Raw genomic sequence first — 22,347 nt, forward strand, 5'->3', positions numbered from 1 at the left:
TCTGCGAGGGCCAACAAAAACACTCCATTGGTTCATATATGTCAACCCTTAGTGTTTAAACCCAGGGCCCTGATATTTATGGGGAGGGAGCGAGGGGGTTTGTCTCCGGCCGGGAAACCTGGACATCCCTGGAAAGGTGGAGATACAGCAGGACCTCATTAGCGCTTTTTAACTCCCTTTTCCTGCCCAGCAGCTGGCCAGATTGAGAGGATAGCCGGCTGCTGGGTGGGAAAGCCAGCGGCAGCCGGGGCCCTCTAGGGGTGGTCCCCAGTAATCTGAAAAGAGCAGGGGTTGGTGGAGGGCGGGGTGGCTTGGAGCGTGGCAGCGAGGAGGGAAGGAGAGATCGTGGGGGTCGGCAGATCACAGCAGAAGGTTTGCTTGGGAGGCTGGGGGAAGCACTCCTGCCCACAAGCAGTGCTGGAAAATCACCTGCTGGATCTGGCAGCTCCCTCTCGTCCCCATTAGCTACTAGGTTTCCTGAGCCTAGCTCCCAAAATCCGAGGAACAGATTTAAATATAATCACGGACCCGCCTCTCCAGAGCGGGTTACTTGGACGGCCCCAAACCCATTGAGGCTAAACTGGCGTGTTCATTGTGGGTTGGGGTTGGGTTTCACATATTTACCAATTTAACCCCCCGACCCTCCCACCTGTTGTGGGGGGGGGGTCTAAATTTTGCCCCCCGCCCCCCGGCATGTATTTGTTAGTGTAAATGGAGATTGTCAGTATTGACCACTCATCATTTGGAAGGTGGGACCAGAGCCTTTCAAAACCAGATTGATTGGAGAACGGAACTCAGACTTCAGTTAGCCGTTATTTCTCCTCTTGTACACAAACTTGAGATGAAATTTTTTAAATGAGCTATTGGATTCTAAGAGTCAGTTTATTTGGTGTTTGCCTCCAAAATAGTTAGGTATAACAAATAAGCTGCTAAAATGCAGCTTTTAAAACTTATTATTTTCCTCAAAGAAACTTTTGTGACAGTTTTATGTGAAGGTTTATTTTCTGCTAATTGCAGCTTTTTTGAGATAAGGTGGATGTTCCCTGATGTGAATGCATAGACTGTCTTTATTTGAGACTTCCCATCAGTGCTTGGAAATCAATAGGGACTGGGGAGGAGTGGCGAAGCATTTTACTTAATGTTACAAAAATGGCACAGATTTACACTTGGAATTACAGTAGGCACCAAAATACCAATAAATGGGGGGGGGGGGTAGCAAAGATCAAAATATTCTGGGAGATCATGGCCCCATAGATAGTAAATCTTCAGTCATTTCTAAATCACCATTGCTTCTAACTGCTTTTATATACTGCAATAAAAGTAATGGAGTATTGTGAGTCTCAAGATAAGGGGTCGAGTCTCATGGGGTTGGCCATTTAGGATGAGGAAAAATTTCTCACTCAGGGTTGTGAATCTTTGGAATTCTCTACCCCAGAGGGATGTGGATGCTCAGTCGTTGAGTACATTCAAGACTGAGATTAATAGATTTTTGGACACTAAGGAAATTAAATGATATGGGGATAAAGTGGGAAAGTGAAGTTGAGGTAGATGATCAGTCATGATTTTATTGAATGGTGGAGAAGGCTTGAGGGTCCTGCTCCTTTTTCTTATGTTCCTATGTACTTGCATATTACTTTCTAACAAGCATGACCCACTACATTTCCAATCTAACTCCTTGTCTTCATATTAATAACGCTTATATTCAAGGCTGTTTTGAGCCATCTCTTGGAAATTGTTGGACAACTTTTGCTAGTTTTCAGTTGGGTGTGGAGGCACTGCAGCTATTCAGCCCAAAGAGCCATGGCTGTTTGCACTTCTAGTGCCTACTGGCCGCAGAGTAGGGAATCCTGGTTTGTTTATGCGCGCAGTTTGCCTTTGATTGCAACGAGGTCACATTGGATGTTTTTGTAGCTGCTTTGAATGTTCTCTCCTGTCAGTATGTCCGTTCTCCACACCTCTCCCCCGCATCGTGCGTGCCTGGGTGCGTCGATCACGTGGGGAGCCTGCAGGTCACGTGTGCTGTCGGTAATGGCGCCGAGTCTTTGGCGGAGGTTGTGCTCGGACTGAGCCGCAGCCGCGTGTCGTTACCGAGCCTGATCAGCCTAACGCGGTGGTTACCCGGGAGCAGCGCCCGTGAGGGTGGGGGAAGAAATCGGGAGCCTCTTTAAATACAGTGAGTAGTGCTGCACATACGGGAGCCGGAGCCAGAGACCTGGGCGTTAGGCCCCTCCGAGGAGTGTAGGCCGCGGTTCAGCACGGTGAAAGCAGACGGTGTTAGATCGACCGGAGCCGCGGGCCTCGCTGCTTTGTTCCTAGAGGCGGGATGGTTATGCATCCGGCCCTGGTTTAGCGAAGAGACTGCGGCTCATTTCTACTGGCGGTTGGGCGCGTTTAGGCCGCGGGCTCGCCAGGGCCATAAATCGTGCCTCGGTTAAGGCTCGCCTTTCCCTTTGGATTCGTGCGCCCGCGATAGCTTCAAGTCTCGATGGAGCGTTAACTCGGCTTTATGGTCTTTGTATCTTATTTCGGATTAATCTGTGGTACTTATTGCGGGAGTGAATCGGATTAAATAGGTCATATTTGCAGATGTCGTGAAGGAGTTTCAGTTTGCGCTGAGGATTGTATGCGTGTGAATTTCACGTAAATAATCTGGCGGGAGGTTGTCTTATTTTACAGCAGCAGGAAGCTGTCGAGGGGTGTACGTGCTTCCCGGAGTTTGGCATGAGCAGACAGGGAAATTGCCTCTCCTGAGTTGTGCCTAAATAACTGGCAAAGGCTTCCCCCACCCCCACCCCCCCGAAAAAAAAGAATTTGGCAAAACCAGTCTAAGTAACCAGTTCATATGACTGGATTATTTTTGTGTTCTGAATAGGAAAAGTAGCAGTCAAATTGGATACAGCGATGCTATCACGTGATTAACGTTCACATTATTAAATAAATATTATAGTATGTTTGTAACTGAGTTGTGGTAGAAACTGAGATATTTTAGGCAGTGCAGGTGTTTACTACCACGGGCAAGTGAACATTAATTTTGTTTTGCTCATTAATTCTGGACACTGGGAAAGATAGTTTGCCCTGTCCCCATTATCCAGTTTAATATTTTTGGATCTATATGTTTAAACTGTCCTCTGACCTGGATAACTTATGTATCATCATAGAATGGTTACAACACAGGAGGAGGCCATTTGGCCCATTGAGCCTATGCCAGCTCTTTGTAAGAGCAAACCAGTTAGTCCAATACCCCCATTCTTTCTCCGTAGCCATGCAAACTTTCCCTTCAAATGATGTTGCCTTTAAAATATATATGTTTTGTATAACTTATTTTTAAATTCTTAAATCAGTCATTGTTTACAAACATTAAATATTCGCACACTTACATGTCATACCAACTATGTTTGGACCAGATGACAATATCCGGAAAACAACAGTGGTTTAATGATGTGCAGATCTAAATAAGTTGGCAAAAGAACCAAAGCTGACATGAGGAAAAACTTTTTTACACAGCAAGTGGTTAGGATCTGGAATGCACTGCCAGAAGGGGTGGTGGAGGCAGATTCAGTCATAGCTATCAAAAGGGAACTGGATAAGTACTTGAAAGGAAAAAAATTGCAGGGCTACGGGGATAGGGCGGGGGAGTAGGACTAGCCAGATTGCTGTTGCATAGAGCTGGCGTGGACTTGATGGGCCAAATGGCCTCGTTCCGTGCTGTAACCTTTCTATGATTAGTTACTTTGTCCACGCTACCAGTGTCCAGAGAGCATCGTACTGATGTCCCCCTCGGAACCATTTTGAGCATTTTAAATAATCCCGGGAAAATGGTACGCAGCATTAACAGACGTACTGTTTTGTGGTAAGAGTGCAGCAGCATGACTCCAGTAACTAGTCGTCATATTGTGCTTTTGCTCTCTAAGGGTTTCAGAGTCTATAATGGTACCCTTATGTTACTAATTTTTAAATAAAGTACAGTAAAACAAATAGGTGTTTAGTTTAAAAAAGATTTGAGCTAAATTAGAACAAACAATTGAGTTAGATTGAAATGTTAAAAACTTCTGAAGTTTGTTTTGTAAATACTGTATGTTAGAGAAGTGGTATGTGGAGGTGGGTGTCAGTGCAATTGCCATTGTCCCATACTCCTGGAAATGTATACTATGGTGCTCTGTATTCTGTTTTAATATAGAACAGAATTGAAATCGGTTAATGTGGCTGTGGTGGTGATTTGCAGTAATATTCTTAGCAATGTTCTATTCCAGCTGTTACCCAGTGCTGAAAAATCTCTGCTGTATTTTTAAGTGAAATTCCATTCTGTATAAAAAAGTTTGAGGAGAAATGCGCACAGTTGTCAGGTGGTGCAACAGATTGGTTATGATGCTTAATAGGATTCTGGTTGTTGTCTGTCATTTTTCACATTGTAGCATGTTTCTGATCTTTGGTGTGCCAACATGATGTTGCTGAGCAGATATTTGGTTCCGACTGGGAAGGGGGAAAGCTCATCTGGCAAGCCACTCTCGCACTTAATGACAAGTTCAGATTTATGATGCAGACTGGGACATAGTGCCCTCCTAATAGGCAGTGCTTTATATGCATGATTCTCTTTTTTTAAATTTAAAATTTGCAACAGTGCAATCTTTTTCTCATTACTTCCCATGTTGTATGTGAGCATGAATTTTGATTCTTAGTGTATCTTGTTTTAATCTGTTTTTCTTTTTGGCAGAGTGAGATTTATACTCTCAAGTCATCACAATCACACAAGTTGCACAGAGTAATTTTATGCTACTTGTTTGATCGCCCACTATGTCTTCAACTTTCCTAAGTGTTGTAACTGCAAATTATAATTGGTTCCGGTAAGGTCTAGTAGCAGTGGTGGAACTGACTAGGATTTCCCTTTTAGTGCTTCAGAATCCAAGAATTTTTTTTGTCATCTTTCTTGGCTCCTATCTTTTCCACTTGAGTGAAATCTGCCAAATAGCATTGAGTGCTCCTCTTGCACAGTTATGCATAATGCCATCATATGATGAATGCAAGAAAGAAGCCAAGCATACTGGTTCTACCACAGCTATTGTACATTATGCTCTTATCCTTCAGAACAGTCTGTGTTCAGTCTGTAGGGAAGGGAAAGGGCGGGGGAGTGGGACTAACTGGATTGCTCTTGCAGAGAGCCAGCACGGGTTCGACGGGCCAAATGGCTGCCTCCTGTGCTGTAACCATTCCATGATTCTATAGTTGGTGCTATTGCTCATGCAGTCTTGCACCTGTCCTGTTGCATTGTTCTTCCTCCGGAGCTCTGATTGGTCATAACATCTGAGAAGGTAGCATACAACTGGCATGCCCAACAGGTAAGGGTGAACCCGGAGATCCTTATTAGCACCTCCATTTCATGGGCAACAAATTCCAATCTGCCGTTTAATTTATTTTTAATGGCAGGAAATGGGATGTCACCAAATCTTCAGGACTGATGGCAATGGTCTATTTGTGCCAGGTGTTTCATGAAGTTGCTCCCTATTGTAGTATGAGACCTATTTCTCTTCTCTCCCCCCTCCCGGCTGCTGTTAAGCTATCACATCTGCTCAGAGCTCACTGGGAAAAATAGTACTTATGCTCTGGAAATATTTTCAACATTTGCAGTTTTTTTCCCCCCTCTTTAACCCTGAGTAAGCAACCTATTTGGAAGGGAGGTAGGTGAAAAGAACAGTCATCCCTGGAGGTTTGGCAGCACGTAAACAGTTTAGATCTCAGCACATTCTAACTAGATTTCCCAACCCTTTCCACTCCCAGGTTTGGGAATATTTAAACCTGATCCAGTTGCACTGCAAATGGGGAAGTTTAAAAATATTCACACTGTGTACAACAATTCAACAGGTATCTGGCAGTATTGTGGTGTGAGGAGAACACCTCAATAGATCTTGGGATAGATACTCCTTCAAAATCAGAAAATGGATGATATTCCAAAGGTAGGCTCAACTTCATACAGGGTTCAGTATTCGCTGATGCTCTTAGGCTTGTGTCACAGACCAGTGAAACACGTCATATCGACCTGATATCTGCTGGGTTGTAGCATAAGCCGCCTCATTAATATCTGGGGACTTGTGCCAAAATTGGGAGAGCTGTCCCACAGACTAGTCAAGCAACAACCTGACATAGCCATACTCACAGAATCATACCTTTCAGCCAAGGTCCCAGACTCTTCCATCACCGTCCCTGGGTATGTCCTGTCCCACCGGCAGGACAGACCGACCAGAGGTGGCAGTACAGTGATATACAGTCAGGAGCGAGTGGCCCTGGGAGTCCTCAACATTGACTCTGGACCCCCATGAAATCTCATGGCATCAGGTCGAACATGGGCAAGGAAACCTCCTGCTGATTACCACCTACCGCGCTCCCATAGCTGATGAATCAGCCCTCCTCCATGTTGAACACCACTTGGAGGAAGCACTGAGGGTAGCAAGGACACAGAATGAACTCTGGGTGGGGAACTTCAACGTCCATCACCAAGAGTCGCTTGGTAGCACCACTACTGACTGAGCTGGCCGAGTCCTGAAAGACATAGCTGCCAGACTGGGCCTGCGGCAGGTGGTAAGTGAACCAACACGAGGGAAAAACTTATTTGACCTCGTCCTCACCAATCTACCTGTCGCAAATGCATCTGTCCATGAAAGTATTGGTAGGATTGACCACCGAACAGTCCTCGTGGAGACGAAGTCCCGTCTTCGCACTGAGGACACTATCCAACGTGCTGTGTGGCACCATCACCGTGCTAAATGGGATAGATTCAGAACCGATCCAGTAGCTCAAAACTGGGCATCCATGAGGCGCTGTGGGCCATCAGCAGCAGTAGAATTGTATTCCAGCACAATCTGTAACCTCATGGCCCGGCATATTCCTCACTACCAATCCCAACAAGCCAGGGGATCAACCCTCTTCAATAAGAAGTGTAGAAGAGCATGCCAGGAGCAGCACCTGGTGTAGCTGAAAATGAGGTGCCAACCTGGTGAAGCTGCAACTCAGGACTACATGCATGCTAAACAGCGGAAGCAACATGCAATAGCAGAGCTAAGCGATTCCACAACCAATGGATCAGATCAAAACTCTGCAGTCCTGCCACATCCGTTCATGAATGGTGGCGGACAATTAAACAACTAACGGGAGGAGGAGGCTCTGCAAACATCCCCATCCTCAATGATGGCGGAGTCCAGCACGTGAGTGCAAAAAACAAGGCTGAAGCGTTTGCAACCATCTTCAGCCAGAAGTGCCGAGTGGATGATCCATCTCAGCCTCCTCCCGATATCGCCACCATCACAGAAGCCAGTCTTCAGCCAATTCGATTCACTCCATGTGATATCAAGAAAGGGCTGAGTACACTGGATTCAGCAAAGGCTATGGGCCCCGACAACATCCCGGCTGTAGTGCTGAAGACTTGTGCTCCAGATCTAGCTGCGCCTCTAGCCAAGCTGTTCCAGTACAGCTACAACACTGGCATCTACCCAACAGTGTGGAAAATTGCCCAGGGATGTCCTGTCCACAAAAAGCAGGACAAATCCAATCCGGCAAATTACCGCCCCATCAGGCTACTCTCAATCATCAGCAAAGTGATGGAAGGTGTCATCGACAGTGCTATCAAGCGGCACTTACTCACCAATAACCTGCTCACTGATGCTCAGTTTGGGTTCCGCCAGTACCACTCGGCTCCAGACCTCATTACAGCCTTGGTCCAAACATGGACAAAAGAGCTGAATTCCAGAGGTGAGGTGAGAGTGACTGACCTTGACATCAAGGCAGTATTTGACCGAGTGTGGCACCAAGGAGCCCTAGTAAAATTGAAGTCAATGGTAATCGGGGGGAAAACTCTCCAGTGGCTGGGGTCATACCGAGCACAAAGGAAGATGATAGTGGTTGTTGGAGGCCAATCATCTCAGCCCCAGGACTTTGCTGAAGGAGTTCCTCAGGGCAGTGTCCTTGGCCCAACCATCCAGCTGCTTCATCAATGACCTTCCCTCCATCATAAGGTCAGAAATGGGGATGTTCACTGATGATTGCACAGTGTTCAGTTCCATTTGCAACCCCTCAGATAATGAAACAGTCCGTGCCGGCGTGCAGCAAGACCTGGACGACATCCAGGCTTGGGCTGATAAGTGGCAAGTAACATTCGCACCAGACAAGTGCCAGGCAATGACCATCTCCAACAAGAGAGAGTCTAACACCTCCCCATGACATTCAGTGGCATTACCATCGCTGAATCCCACACCATCAACATCCTGGGGGGTCACCATTGACCAGAAACTTAACTGGACCAGCCATATAAATACTGTGGCTACAAGAGCAGGTCAGAGGCTGGGTATTCTGCGGCGAGTGACTCGCCTGACTCCCCAAAGCCTTCCCACCAACTACAAGGCACAAGTCAGAAGTGTGATGGAATACTCTCCACTTGCCTGGATGAGTGCAGCTCCAACAACACTCAAGAAGCTCGACACCATCCAGGACAAAGCAGCCTGCTTGATTGGCACCCCATCCACCACCCTAAACATTCACTCCCTTCACCACTGGCTCACTGTAGCTGCAGTGTGTACCATCCACAGGATGCACTGCAGCAACTTGCCAAGGCTTCTTCAACAGCACCTCCAAAACCCGCGACCTCTACCACCTAGAAGGACAAGAGCAGCAGGCACATGGGAGCAACACCACCTGCACGTTCCCCTCCAAGTCACACACCATCCCGACTTGGAAATATATTGCCGTTCCTTCATAGTCACTGGGTCAAAATCCTGGAACTCTGTTCCTAACAGCACTGTGGGAGAACCTTCACCAGACGGACTGCAGCGATTCAAGAAGGCGGCTCACCACCACCTTCTCGAGGGCAATTAGGGATGGGCAATAAATGCCGGCCTCTCCAGCGACGCCCACATCCCATGAACGAATAAAAAAAAAAGTTTCTTTGTCTTGGGTAGAAATGCTGAATGGGAAGAAGAGTGGCTTTGAGACCCAGCACAGGCATGGAAAGGAAGAGAAAATAATTCAGCATTGTATGTTACATCTTCCTACTGTCTGAATGCGGTGCCTGTTGCAACATTATCGAGGGGAGATGGGAGGTGAGGGCAGAAGATACGTAGCATAACTACGGGTTCAGATGTACCCCATATCTATAAAGTTCCAATTTCCCTCCCCTGAACATAATCCTTCAGATTCAAGCCCAAGAGGTCGGGCTTCATGGGACTGTAGTATAGGTCCCCCTACATAATTGTTATGCAAGGTTGCATTTCAACCCGAGGATTTGTTCATTTTGAAAGATTAACATTGCCTCACCTAGTCTAATGAGTCAGGCAGTCATGTTGTAGAATTGAGCCCTACCCTGAGGCACCAGATCTAATTGCACAAATAGAAAATAGGAAATTGCAAAACTACTCTGGATTGTGAGGCCTAAACACAATATTGTCATCATTTTGAAGAAGTTACTTGTGTAGATTGGGACAGATTATATAGCACAGCCCACAGACTGGCTATTGCCCATAAAGCAGAAGCGAGGTAACAAGTACTCAGCCTCGAGTGGAAATGGAATCCATTGTGGAATTCAGGAAATCATAACTTAGATGTAGTGAAAAAGATTTTGTTCATATCTGACCAGAGAACCGTCTAATTCCCAGTTCTACCAGTCTGCATATAAAAGCTACAGCTGATATCTCATTCTTTCCCCATTAGTTTTGAAGTAAAGATGCTTTATCGATAATGGTTCCCACTTATGTGCAGATGTATCTGGCAGATGGGTTGGAGGTGGGGGCATCACAAACTGAGCCAATTTTTTTTTAACCTGACATCCCCATGTATAAATTGCCGGTGTGATACTCATTGACGACACCAGTTGGAATCCTAAGCCTCCCTGACTCAGAATAGACCAGAGGATGACGCAGATCCAATCATGTCTGTATGGCTCGTTAATACTTCATGTAGTACATTTCCTCTCGAGCCATGCATCTGCCTTCAGTTTTCTCATGGAAGGGGTTCAGTAAAGAGAATTGGTAAATGCTCAAACTTATGAAGGGTGATTTAAAAGATCAAAATTCCCCTCAAGCCTGGACTCCTACATTGGATCATAATCGCAAGCTATGTACTCGTCTTCTGAGGTTTTGTACTCCTGAAAGCTTAAATTCCTGACCTGGAAGCTAACCATACTAGCTCTGGCTAAGCGGGCTTTTGACTAAAAGGAGATACTGTCTTTACCTAACATTGCACAAGAATAGAGCTTTGATCAGACTCTACCCATCCTTTTCTGCATTAACTGGCATTGGAATTTTGTTACCCGTTAACGGTTCCATTGTTCTCCACACAAATTGAACCAGAGAATCGAAGTATGCAATGTTGCTTGTTAATGTGTAGACATGAAGCCATGCCATCTGTGAACACGATTGTGAATTTTGACTGAGTAGGTGGTTAGTGAAATGTCCATATCAGTCCATCTTGGTGTAGTTCAAGAAGCCATACACAGTAATTAATGCCAGCTGTGGAATTTGATATGATCATTTTCTTAATTTAGTTGGCTGGTGGCATCCTGGAGCACAATAAATGTTCATTGTGAAATTTCAGAGGTTAGAAACCCAGTTTCAAACAAGAGTTTATGATGCTCACCAGCTGCCTTTTATGTAGGGCCTTCAATGTAACAAATGCCCCAAGGTGCTTTGAGGTTGGAGAAACACAACTAGAAATAGATAAAGGATTGAGCAAATGGAGAATCGTTTGGGAGGAGATCAGAAGAGGTGTCCGAAAGCCTACCAAAAAGATTTTATGGAGGCTTTTAATGGTACAAAGTTGGAGGGCTTTGAGGAGCATTAGAATCATAGAAAAGTTACGGCACAGAAGGAGGCCATTTGGCCCATTGTGTCTGTGCCGGCCGTAGTTGCCGACCATTGCCATAGTATTGGGACTAAGGAGAGGTTGCACAAAAGGCCAAGAGTCAGAACTGAAGAGTACAGGAAGGGGTAGAACGCAGCAGGAGATTGCAGAGATGGGAGGATTTAAATACAAGGATGGTGTTTTTAAATGTTATGCACTGGGGACAGGGAGGCAGTATATGTCAGTAAGGGTGATGAGCGACCAGGACTTAATACAATCAAGATATAGTCGGCTACATCCTGGACAAGCTGAAGTTTGTAGTGGACGGAGGATGGGAGGACAGCATGGAGGACAATGAAGACTCGAGGTGGCCAAAGCATGGATAAGGGTTTTGGTGGTGGAGGGGCTGAGGCAGGCAGTATTGCTGAGGTGGAGACAAGCGGTTTTGGTAATGGATTGCTTTGGGATTTGAAGCTCAGTTTAGGGTTGAGCAAGACACTAAGGCTTCACGCTTTAGCCTGAGTGAGTGTTTGGGGAGATGGATAGACTGCATGCCAAGGTAGTGGAGCTTATGGCAGGGGCTGAAAACAGTGGCTTTGGTTTTCACGATGTTCAGCTTTAGGAAGTTTTAGCTCATCCACGACTTGAAGTCTGATAGCACCAAGGGGTTGAGGGAAGTGGCAGAGAGGTAGAGCTCTGTGTCATCAGCATACATATGGATGCTGACCCCCATGCTTGTGGATGTTGTCAATGAAGGGCAGCATGTGGATGAGGAGGTGGGCCCAGGTAAGACAACATGGGAGCAGGTAGAAAAGCCATTGCTGGAGAAAACCAACTTCTACCCACAGTACAAACTAAAAAGAAATTCTGCTCATCAGAGGAAGGAAGTTTTAAATTTTGGTTTGATTGAATACTTACTTCCATCTGGGTTGAGAATATTTGTATTTTAGCTGATGCATTTATACCTTGTAAAGGATCCAAACCTAGGATCATGATGAAATGAGCAAAAAAAATTCCAGTTTTAATTATTCGAGGGAATGTTACATATTATACTGTTAATTCACACTGCCTCCTTTTAAAAACCAAAATGATCTTTTATAGATCGTCACACTTTTTATAGGTAATAATATATTAGTGGCATATTCAGTTACCGTGCAAATATTGCCAAAACACTTTGTACTGTCTCAGGAGGACAGTATTTTAGAACACCATGATAGTTGTGCTAGTGCCTTCCTTTAGAGGAGTTGAGAACCTGGCCCCTAAATCAAGGTTCCGAGTGTATAAACTGATTAAATCCCTTTCCATTAAACTACTGATACTAGCCACTGCTTGAAGGCAAATAACTCTTTATTTTCAGAATCAACTCTAGAGTGGTTTAAATATTGCAACAAGCTTTGCCAGAATAATTCTGGATTGGAAGTTTCAAGACCACTTTGACATACGATTCAGAGAATCTAAACATGCCGCATCGGTCAGGAAACAGTCAGTTGATGCACACAAACAGGAGTTGGCCTTTCAGCCCCTTGAGCCTGTTCGGCCATTCAGTTAGATCATGGTTGATCAGTATCTTAACTCCATTTACCCGCCTTGGTTCCATAATCCTTAATACTTTTGGTAATGCCTAACAAAAATCTATCAATCTCAGTTTTGAAATTTTCAGTTGCGCCCCAGCCTCTACGGCTTTTTGGGGAAAGAGAGTTCCAGATTTCCACTACCCTTCGTGTGAAGAAATGCTTCCTGACATCACCAGTGTACAGCCTAGCTCTAATTTTAAGGTTATGCCCCTTTGCGCTGGACTCCCCCACCAGAGGAAATAGTTTCTCTCTATCTACCCTATCAAATCCTTTAATTATCTTAAACATCTCAATTCAGGTATAAACCCTTCCTTAGAACTGATGTTGGGTTTATACGTCAACTGATTTTGTATTTTTTCAACAGAATTTGCCTAACCTGCTGAGAGTCTCCAGCATTTTCTGTTTTTGTTTGATTTTCAGCATCTGCAGTATTTTGCTTTCTGTTCCTATTTGAGACATATATGTCTTGTATGAATTTTCAGAGACGACATCTACAGTTGCTTTTTGCCATTGGCAAGACCTGCTATTTCTCTAGATTTGGGAGCCTGCTTCTCTATGGCTCACTGGTCTTGATGTTGACTATTAGAGTTGCTGTGTACTTGTAAAATGGATCTTTGTTCTTTCCTTAACCTCCCCTGCCCCATCCAATATTGCCCTGATTTACAGGTCTTGAGGGACAGGACCAACATGATCCTAATAACATGCTGACTTCTGAAACTTAAGTGCAACCCTATTTTTTTCCACCATATTGGTAGTCAACCAGAAATAGAAGAGTAAGATATGGAATCATAAAAATTTGAGCACAGTAAAGGATTACTAGATATTGGGCAGAGGTTGGCAATCTTGCATATATGGGCTGATCAGAAGTTTTTAAAAAAAAAGGTTCAATCTCATCCCACTGTCCGTGTTTAGGGATATGTGATCTTTTGCCATTATTTAGCAAATCAGGGATGTACAGGTTGACCTGAAGATATTGTGGGGAATGTGGACTGAGCATCTAAGGTAGAAATCTGAGCAATCTCTTCATCTTGGTGAGCAAAACTATTGATTGTGCCTTCCATGCCTATCTATGTTGTCTTGAGGGAGGGGATTTTACAGGTTTCAAGTAGCTTGCTCCCAAGTACTTTGAGCAGATTGTGATCTGTTTAAATTATAAATCTTTGATATCAAGTAGGACCTTTGTTTTTGGTATTCTATATCACATTGGCCATTCTTTAATGTTGGTAATCTCACCTGGGACCGAGAGCCAGGATCAGAAACAACAGCATGCCATTTCTATAGAAACAAACATGCTTTTGTTAATCATTAAATATCTGGATTAGGAAATAGATTTTAGGAATTCATTCCCTACTACTTGTGTAAAGTAAAACTGAATGCAAGTTGGAGTATAAGAATAAGGAAGTCTTGCTGGAATTATGTAGGGCTTTGGTGAGACCCCACCTGGAGTACTTTATACAGTTTTGGTCACCTTTCTAAACTTGCCTTAGAGGGGGTGCAACAAAGGTTCACCAGATTGATTCCTGGGATGAGAGATTGAGTAGAATGGGCCTATTTTCTCTGGAGTTTAGAAGAATGAGAGGTGATCTCATTGAAACATGTAAAATTCTTAGAGGGCTTGACAGGGTTGACGCTGAGGCTGTTTCCCCTGGCTGGAGAGTCTACAACTAGGGTCATAGTCTCAGGATAAGGGGTCAGCTATGTAGGGCTGAGATGAGGAAATGTTTCTTTACTCAGAGGGCTATGAATCTTTAGAATTCTCTGCCCCAGAGGGCTATGGATGCTCAGTCGTTGAGTATATTCAAAACTAGGATCGATAGATTTTTGGACACTATGGGAATCAAGAGATATGGGGATAGAGTGGGAAAGTGTTGAAGTCGAAGATCAGCCTTGATCTTATTGAATGGCGGAGCAGGTTTGAGGGGACATGGCCTACCCCTGCTCCTATTTCTTATGTTCTTATGTACATGTCTGATCTAACTAAAACATTTACATTCAAATTTGGCTGAAGTTGCCACCTTTGCGCTCCCACAGTAGCACTTTGACTGCTCGTTCCTTAAAATGTGTCCTCCCTACCTGAACCTAGTTGTCTGGCTACTAACTTGGGATATAGTGATGTCCATTAACTAATTCATGTATGCCTCTTATTCAGAAATGTAGTTTGTTAATGCCTATTTGTCTTTTGATATCCAAATAAGAGGGTTTAGCTTTCTGTTTCACATTCTCCATTATCTTTAGGATTTACTGGACAAAGGATTTAATAAACCTTAGTTCCTGTGTCACAATTTTGAGTAACATTCTATATCAACATTTATAGTGGAAACTGCCTATGTAAACATTTACAGTTGGAATTCTTTTGTAAGCATTTCACTGTCAAAGCTTTGCTGGATGAACCAAACTAATCCAATCACTCAGTGCTTTTTTTAAAAACCTGTGCTTCTGATGTCAAGCATAAGGTTTTAAACACAATTTTAAAATTAAATTGCATGCTTCACAATGCCATGATTAAATTTCTCTACTGAACTGTATTTTGTGTTTTTTATTACCTTTTATTAAAGTTTTTGCTTGAAGGCTTCATTCTCTCCCAAAAGTATTGGCTTAGATTTAATATTTTTGCCAGAACTGTGACCGTTGGTTGAAAACTTTTGCACTCCCACTTTGCTCGCTCCTTTAAAATGTGTATTCCCTACCTGAACCTAGTTGTCTGGCTATTAACTTGGGATACAGTGATGTCCATTAACTGATTTATGTATGCCTCTTATTCAGAAATTTAGTTTGTTAATACCTATTTGTCTTTTGCAATCCAAATAAGAGGGTTTAGCTTTCTGTTTCACATTCTCCATTATCTTCAGGATTTACTGGACAAAGTAGTTTCAAGAATTTTTCTCTTCAGCATCCAGCAATTTCCGTGCTGTTGTTTTTCACCATTATTTTAAGAAAAACTCAAAGGCAAATTACCAAAACTTGATTCAGACAATGTTTATGCTGAGTTTGTTTGGGTGTAATAATTGCATACTTGATGTAGCTTTTGTGTTCTCTTAAATTTCAGAAAATGTACTAAGATGAGAGTGAGGTGACCAGTGTATATCTTCATCCCAATTTAAGTTCCATCTAAAAAAAAAAGTTCAATTTCAAAAGCAGACAAGCTCTAATTTATCACCTGTCTTTTGATAGTTTGAAAATGTGAACATTCTAATTAATAATGCTGTCAGGCACAAGTGAGCTAAGTTCAAATTTGTCAGGATTGCTTAAAGTCACAAACCAGTGCTACCACACCCAGGACTCCTCCTGCTCGCTCCCTATCAGGATAGGGATAGGGGCCACCAAGAGAGAGAGAGACACAATAGATTCAAAGGTAATGACAGTGAAATGGTAGAAATATTAAATAATTACTTTATCTCAGTATTTAGTAGGGAGACTAACCTGGTGGGCATGACATTAGAAGAGATCAAAAAAGATATAAAAACATTGAAGATAGAAAGGAGAAGATAATTGATAAACTAATCAAACTTCGAGAGGATAACACCCCTGGTCCAGATGGATTGCTTCCACACATACTAAAGGAAGTTAGGGAAGAGATAGCAAAGGCACTATTACTTATATATAAAAAATTGTTAGAAAAGGGAATAGTGCCAGAGGACTGGCAGACTGTTAATGTGATTACTATATTTAAAAAGGGAGATAGAACCAGTCTAGGGAACTATACACCAATTAGCTTAACGTCGGTGGTAGGAAAGATAATGGATCCTTACTCAAAGATGTAATAGAAAACCATCTAGAAACTGAAAGTATAAAAAATATAATAAAGAATAGTTAGCACGGATTTCAAGAGGGAAGATCATACTTGACCAACCTTGCTGAATTCTTTGAATCCTTTACAAGGATAATGCCGTAGATTTAATATATTTGGATTTTCAAAAGGCCTTTGATAAGATACCGCATTGTAGACTCATGAACAAGGTCAGAGCATGTGGAGTCATAGGACAAGTATTAGAATGGATAGCAAGCTCGCTACAAAACAGAAAACAGAGAGTAGGGGTTAAAGGTAGTTGCTCAGACTGGCAAAAAGTTGGAAGTGGTGTTCCTCAAGGATCAGTGCTGGGACCACTGTTGTTCACTAATTGCATAATGATTTGGACTCAGGAATTAGAAGTACAATTTCAAAATTTCCGGACAACACCAAATTGGGGGTTACAGTTAATATTGAGGAAGACTGCGACAAAATACAGGAAGACGTTAATAAACTTGCAGAATAGGCGTGTAATTGGCAAATCAGTTTCAATATAGATAAGTATGAGGTGGTACATTTTGGTAGGAAGAATAAGGAGGCCACATACTCCTTGGAAAATAAGAGTCTAAATGGGGTAGAGGAGTCGAAGGATCTGGGGGTATAGATACACAAATCACAAAGTAGCAACGCAATTTAATAAGGCCATTTTTTTTTTTAAAAAGCATACCAAGCACTGGGGTTCATTTCTAGAGGGATAGAATTGAAAAGCAGGGAAGTAATGTTAAACTTATATAGAAACTTGGTTAGTCTACACTTGGAGTACTGTGAACAGTTTTGGTCTCCATATTATAAAATGGACATAGAGCATATGTCTGGACGCCTATCTTTCTGTCCAACTCTTGCACCAAGGCCTCTAGTGCATCATCAGAGAACCTTGGTGCGCACTCTCTCAGGCGCAGCCGTTCTTCTAACTATGAGTCCAGTAATCACTTCTCTCACCATTTCCTGCAGCCACAGTGCACTTCCCCTATAATGGCTGCAGGCTGCCTTTAAGTAATGCTAGCCACATGCAAAATTGGGGCCCCCACTGATGCTCGCAGCCAATCAAGAGCGCAGGTAGCACTGGCTGCATGCAGCTATCATTGAAATCATCAGGCAGCCCAAATGTTACGTGCTGCCTGCATTGCAAACAACGAGCGGGGGTTAATCGTGCACCATGATCCCAGCGCCCGTTTTCGGGGGTTATCTAATGTAACCCCCCTGGTCTCCGTAATATAAAAAGGATATAGAGGCACTGGAGAAGGTGCAAAAAAGATTTACTAGGATGATACAGGACTAAGAGGTTATACCCATCAGAAAAGATTGAACAGGCTGGGGCTCTTTCCTCTAGTAAAGAGAAGACTGAAGGATGACCTGAAAGAGGTCTTTAAAATTATGAAAGGGTTTGACGGGGTAGATGTAGAGATGATTCCACTTGCGAGGGAGACCAGATCTAGGGGCCATAAATATAAGATAGTCACTAATAAATCCAATAGGGAATTCCGGAGAAACTATATTACACAGAGAGTGATTAGAATGTGGAACTCGCTTCCACAAGGTGTAGTTGAGTCGACTTGCATTGATGCATTTAAGGGGAAGCTAGATAAGTACATGAAGGAGAAAGGAATAGAAAGATAAGTTGATGGGGTTAGATGAAAAAGGGTGGGAGGAGGCTTATGTGGAGCATAAACATCGACATGAACCTGTTGGGCTGAATGGCCTGTGTCTGTGCTGTTCATTCTATGTAATATTCATCTAATTAGTCTTTTTTTTGCATGGTGAAAACTTGAATTAAGAGTAGGAAACTGCATATCTGCTTTCACTCACCATTGGATGGCAACACCTGTGAATTTTTTTTAATGAATATCAAGCCACCCCTGGTATCTGCATGGAATCTAAATCTGATGATACATTGATGTGCCCTCTTCTTTAATCTATGGCTGAAGTGGATTCAATGTTCTTGGATTTCAGCTAGGAGAGTAAGGTGAGGCAAAACATTCGCAGTGAAGGTGCCGCTTGCCTCATTTGGCATATGGATATGATTCTTTGTTCACTTTCTGAAGTGTTCTTGGCATTTGATGTGACTGAAATCTTCCACACTCTGCATTGTGCATGTTCGTAACCTATTACCAGATTAAGATGTATAAGTTGCATCCTAATGTTGGATGTGCATTTCTACTCCAACAATACTTCCCACGTATCTGGAAAACACTGTTGGATCTTAAAGTTTTTTTCTTTTCACTTGCTAGGAAATTTTTTTTGTATGGGACTGGAACATTTACTCCCTCGTCTGCAAACAATATCCCCATGTGAAATAATACTGTACTGTGGTAGAGCAGTGGTCACTACATAGGACAACTTTAGCAGAAGATGTATGTCAAATGGTGGTGTGATCTGCATATCTTAAGAATTTTTAGTTACTGTTTCCTGATTGAAGAGGCTTAGTAGTTAGGCATGTTTTGACAAATGCGCTCATGCTACAAATTGACTAGCTTTCGGAGGCTTCCTCCTTCGTCAGGTGAACGATTTTCACATCGTTCACCTGACGAAGGAGGAAGCCTCCGAAAGCTTGTGAATTTAAAATAAAATTGCTGGACTATAACTTGGTGTTGTAAAATTGTTTACAATTGTCAACCCCAGTCCATCACCGGCATCTCCACATCATTACAAATTGACTGGTATTGGAAAATTCACACTGGTTGATTGGGGTGGAATTATAAACTGGGATTGAAGTATGTTGTCAGGACAGAGTAGATGGAGCTTCCATGCTTGAGGTTTTATATCTGACCTGGGAATGCTGAATGTGCTTGATGCTAGTACTGTGTGCAGAAAGATTTAAAAATGTTGTTTTCCAGGACTGACAACTCTTGCTGTGCTCAGTACAAAAAGTAATCCCCTAAAATTGGAAGGAAGGAACTTTTCTCAAATGTTTTCATGAAAATAGAACCTTGCACATCAAAACATTACAAAACAATCAAGGGAGCTGTAGTATGTTGCTCAGCTCCAAAGTAGATCTATTCAAAATGTTGTTGTAAATTGTTGATTCTTTTCAGGTGCAATAATTGTAACAGCAGTTGTCTGAAAAAGTCTCTACATTCTTAAAAATTGGATCTAGCACTATGAAAGTCCTGACTGGGTTGAATATTTTCAACTTTGTATCTGATTCTGAGTGTACATGGTTATTTGACAGCTGGCTAGATTTTACCACCTCCAGCCATTTTCTACCACTGTTTGTAAATTGACAAGTGACTGTATCTCCCTGAATGTTATTGCCTATCAGAAATAAAATAGTAATATAGTTTGCAAGCAGTGCAGTTAAGACTGTAAAATGGTTATGAATCTAGACTAAGGATGGTGTGATATATTTACTTAGGTGATGTTTATTACCATTACACTAAATATCAATGTTTGAGTGGCACTTACCTAGTTAGCTTTACATTTGTGAGATTCCAAGCAGGTCTGTGCCCCAATATCCAACAAATTGAACACTCTGCCGCCTATATTCTGTGCTGATTTTAAGTGCCGCATGGCCATCATCCTCAATCTCATTGATTACACTGACTCCTTGGTCCCCAAATTATTGAATTTAAAATCCTCATCTTCAAATCCCTCCACACCCCATTCTAAGTTTGCAGCCTCTTCAAGCCTTACACTCCCTCCCTACCCACACTCTTTGATCTTTCAACTCTGGCCTTCTGTGCATCCACCCTCCCCTTCACCCCACTAAAGGTAGCAGTGCCTCCAGCTGCTTTGGTCCTCCTCTGCAACTCCCTCCCTACAGCTTGCTACTCTGTCATTTCTCAATCTTTAAAACCCATCATCTCAGCCAAGTTTATGGTCAATTCTAATTCTCCCATCATGTCTCAGTAGTAGAGGCGGGTACAATTTTGTCTTTTAAAAAGCATTTGGACAGTTACATGGGTAAGATGGGTATAGAGGGATATGGGCCAAGTGCAGGCAATTGGGACTAGCTTAATGGTATAAACTCGGCGACATGGACATGTTGGGCCGAAGGGCCTGTTTCCATGTTGTAAACTTCTATGATTCTAGTTTTCCTTTTTACCTTTCCCTCTGCAAAGCACGTCTGAGCAATTTTCTATATGGAAGGCACTATATAAATGCAAGTTGTTGCGTCTGTATACTTGTTTATTAGAATGTACTTTATGTAAAGTGAGTTTTTGTCAATTGAATGTTATATTAACATAAATTTAAAAAAAAAACAAAATTGTGATTCACACAATGATGCCAGGCATTTCCTTGGAGCACTAATGGCTGCTTTAGAGGGTATGTTTGGGCCAAATTCCCAATTTATTCAAATTATAGGTTATTTGAATTGAAGATTATGGCGAATCCTCTGTATTTAATCAGTCCAAAAGTCTCAGAAACCTGACCTGTCAATCATACATGATTAAAGAGACAGTGGTGTGAACTAGTATATGGAATTTTGATGAGCAAGTAGTTATGTCACCTGGTTTCCGATGACCTATTAATGTCGTGATAATGTACAATTTAATTAGCACATAGAACAAAGTCCCTGCTTTCTGTCTAATTTCCAGATTAATTAACCTGATCTGATACCATGGAAAGCTTGTCTCCGACCTTCATTTTGTGTAATTGTGTGGAAAGGCCACTTCCATTTTATCTCTATTTAATGCAGTTCTGAAATAGCTAAAATACAGAAATCTCCCCATCTTGCCACAGAACCAATTTACAAATTTCAGGCAAATTGACAGCCCAGTTACTGTTGTAGTATGAGCAGTGTATAGGAACTGTTAATTTCTTTGCTGTATTTGCTTCTCATGTTTGTATTGTCTATTCCCAACCATAGCCAGTGTGTGTATTTTGTGTTTTCAGTAGATACTTTAGACCAACTGGATGCACAGTAGCGTAGTTCACTTTTTAGTCTATCTGTGTCCTGTAACTTCTTGAGCATATTTTGAAAACTGTTCTAAAGGCTGTGCAAGTGTTCTCATACTGCCATGTAGTTGCAATGGGTGGCAGATGGTAAACAAAGGAGAGAAGAGAGAAGAAACAACATCCTGGATTTCTGTGCAGTTTGTATGAATCTAACAATAGTTTTGAGTTGAATGGGTATACTTAAGGCTGTAAAGATGGAAATGGGAAAATGTCTAATGCATCTCATTGAGAGGTGGGAAAGAAAAGATAGGTCCTTATAGAATCATAGAAGTTACAACATGGAAACAGGCCCTTCGGCCCAACATGTCCATGTCGCCCAGTTTATACCACTAAGCTAGTCCCAATTGCCTGCACTTGGCCCATATCCCTCTATACCCATCTTACCCATGTAACTGTCCAAATGCTTTTTAAAAGACAAAATTGTACCCGCCTCTACTACTGCCTCTGGCAGCTCGTTCCAGACACTCACCACCCTTTGAGTGTCGCAGAAATTTGTCTTCCATGGATGTTAGCGATACAAAGCATTTAATTTAAAATGTGTGTGCAGTGCACTACAGTAACAATTGAGACTGTTCAGTTGCACTGATAACGCAGATTGGTTTTATCTTGATAAGAGTAGGCATTCGTCATGCGGGCTATGTAGTAACTTTTCAGCTGGATTGCCAGGCACTCTGTTTTGACAGGTTTTGTAAGTCTTTTAACACTTGAATGACCACAATGAGAGAAGTGAATGAAATAGACACTGTCAAGTATTTTGAAAATTAACTAAATGTTGCAATTTCATTCTGATTGCATTTAACTTGCAAAGATTCTGTCTCCAGTTTCCACCTTAAATGGCAGCATTTAATCTGAACTGGATCAGTTTCCAAAATGATTCAAAGTTGGTAAATATTGTATTAGTAGATTACTGCAAATAAGAGTTTAACTTTTTTTAAAAAGCATGTTTAATATTTTACCAAGTGCCGTGGGTTCAAGCTCCACTGCAAGACTTGAACATAATCTATGCTGACATTTCAGCATAGTGTTGTCCGAGGAGCTGTCTCAGATGAGATGTTAAACCAAGGCCCAGTTGAATGTGAAAGATCCCATGGTACAATTGAAAGAAGAGCAGGGGAGTTCTCCTGGTGTCCTGGTCCGCATTTATATCTCAAACATCACCAAAAAGGATTAGCAAATCATTCATCTCATTGCTATTAGGACCCGCTGTGCATAAGTCGGTTGCTACGTTTGGCTACATAACAAAAGTAATTCATTGGCTGCGAAGCGCTTTGGGAC

General features: G+C 42.5%; 1 protein-coding gene across 2 annotated transcripts in view; it reads left to right on the forward strand.

The window, feature by feature from the left end:
* Positions 1-1,999: 1,999 nt before the first annotated feature.
* LOC137335092 (death-inducer obliterator 1-like) overlaps positions 2,000-22,347 on the forward strand; it is a 132,245-nt gene continuing 111,897 nt past the window's right edge. For both annotated transcript variants that reach the window (XM_068000200.1, XM_068000201.1), the window contains exon 1: positions 2,000-2,173. The gene's annotated coding sequence lies outside the window, so the exon portion shown is untranslated. The remainder of the gene's footprint in view (positions 2,174-22,347) is intronic.

Source organism: Heptranchias perlo, chromosome 19, assembly GCF_035084215.1.
Source record: "Heptranchias perlo isolate sHepPer1 chromosome 19, sHepPer1.hap1, whole genome shotgun sequence".
NCBI classification, from domain to species: domain Eukaryota; kingdom Metazoa; phylum Chordata; class Chondrichthyes; order Hexanchiformes; family Hexanchidae; genus Heptranchias; species Heptranchias perlo.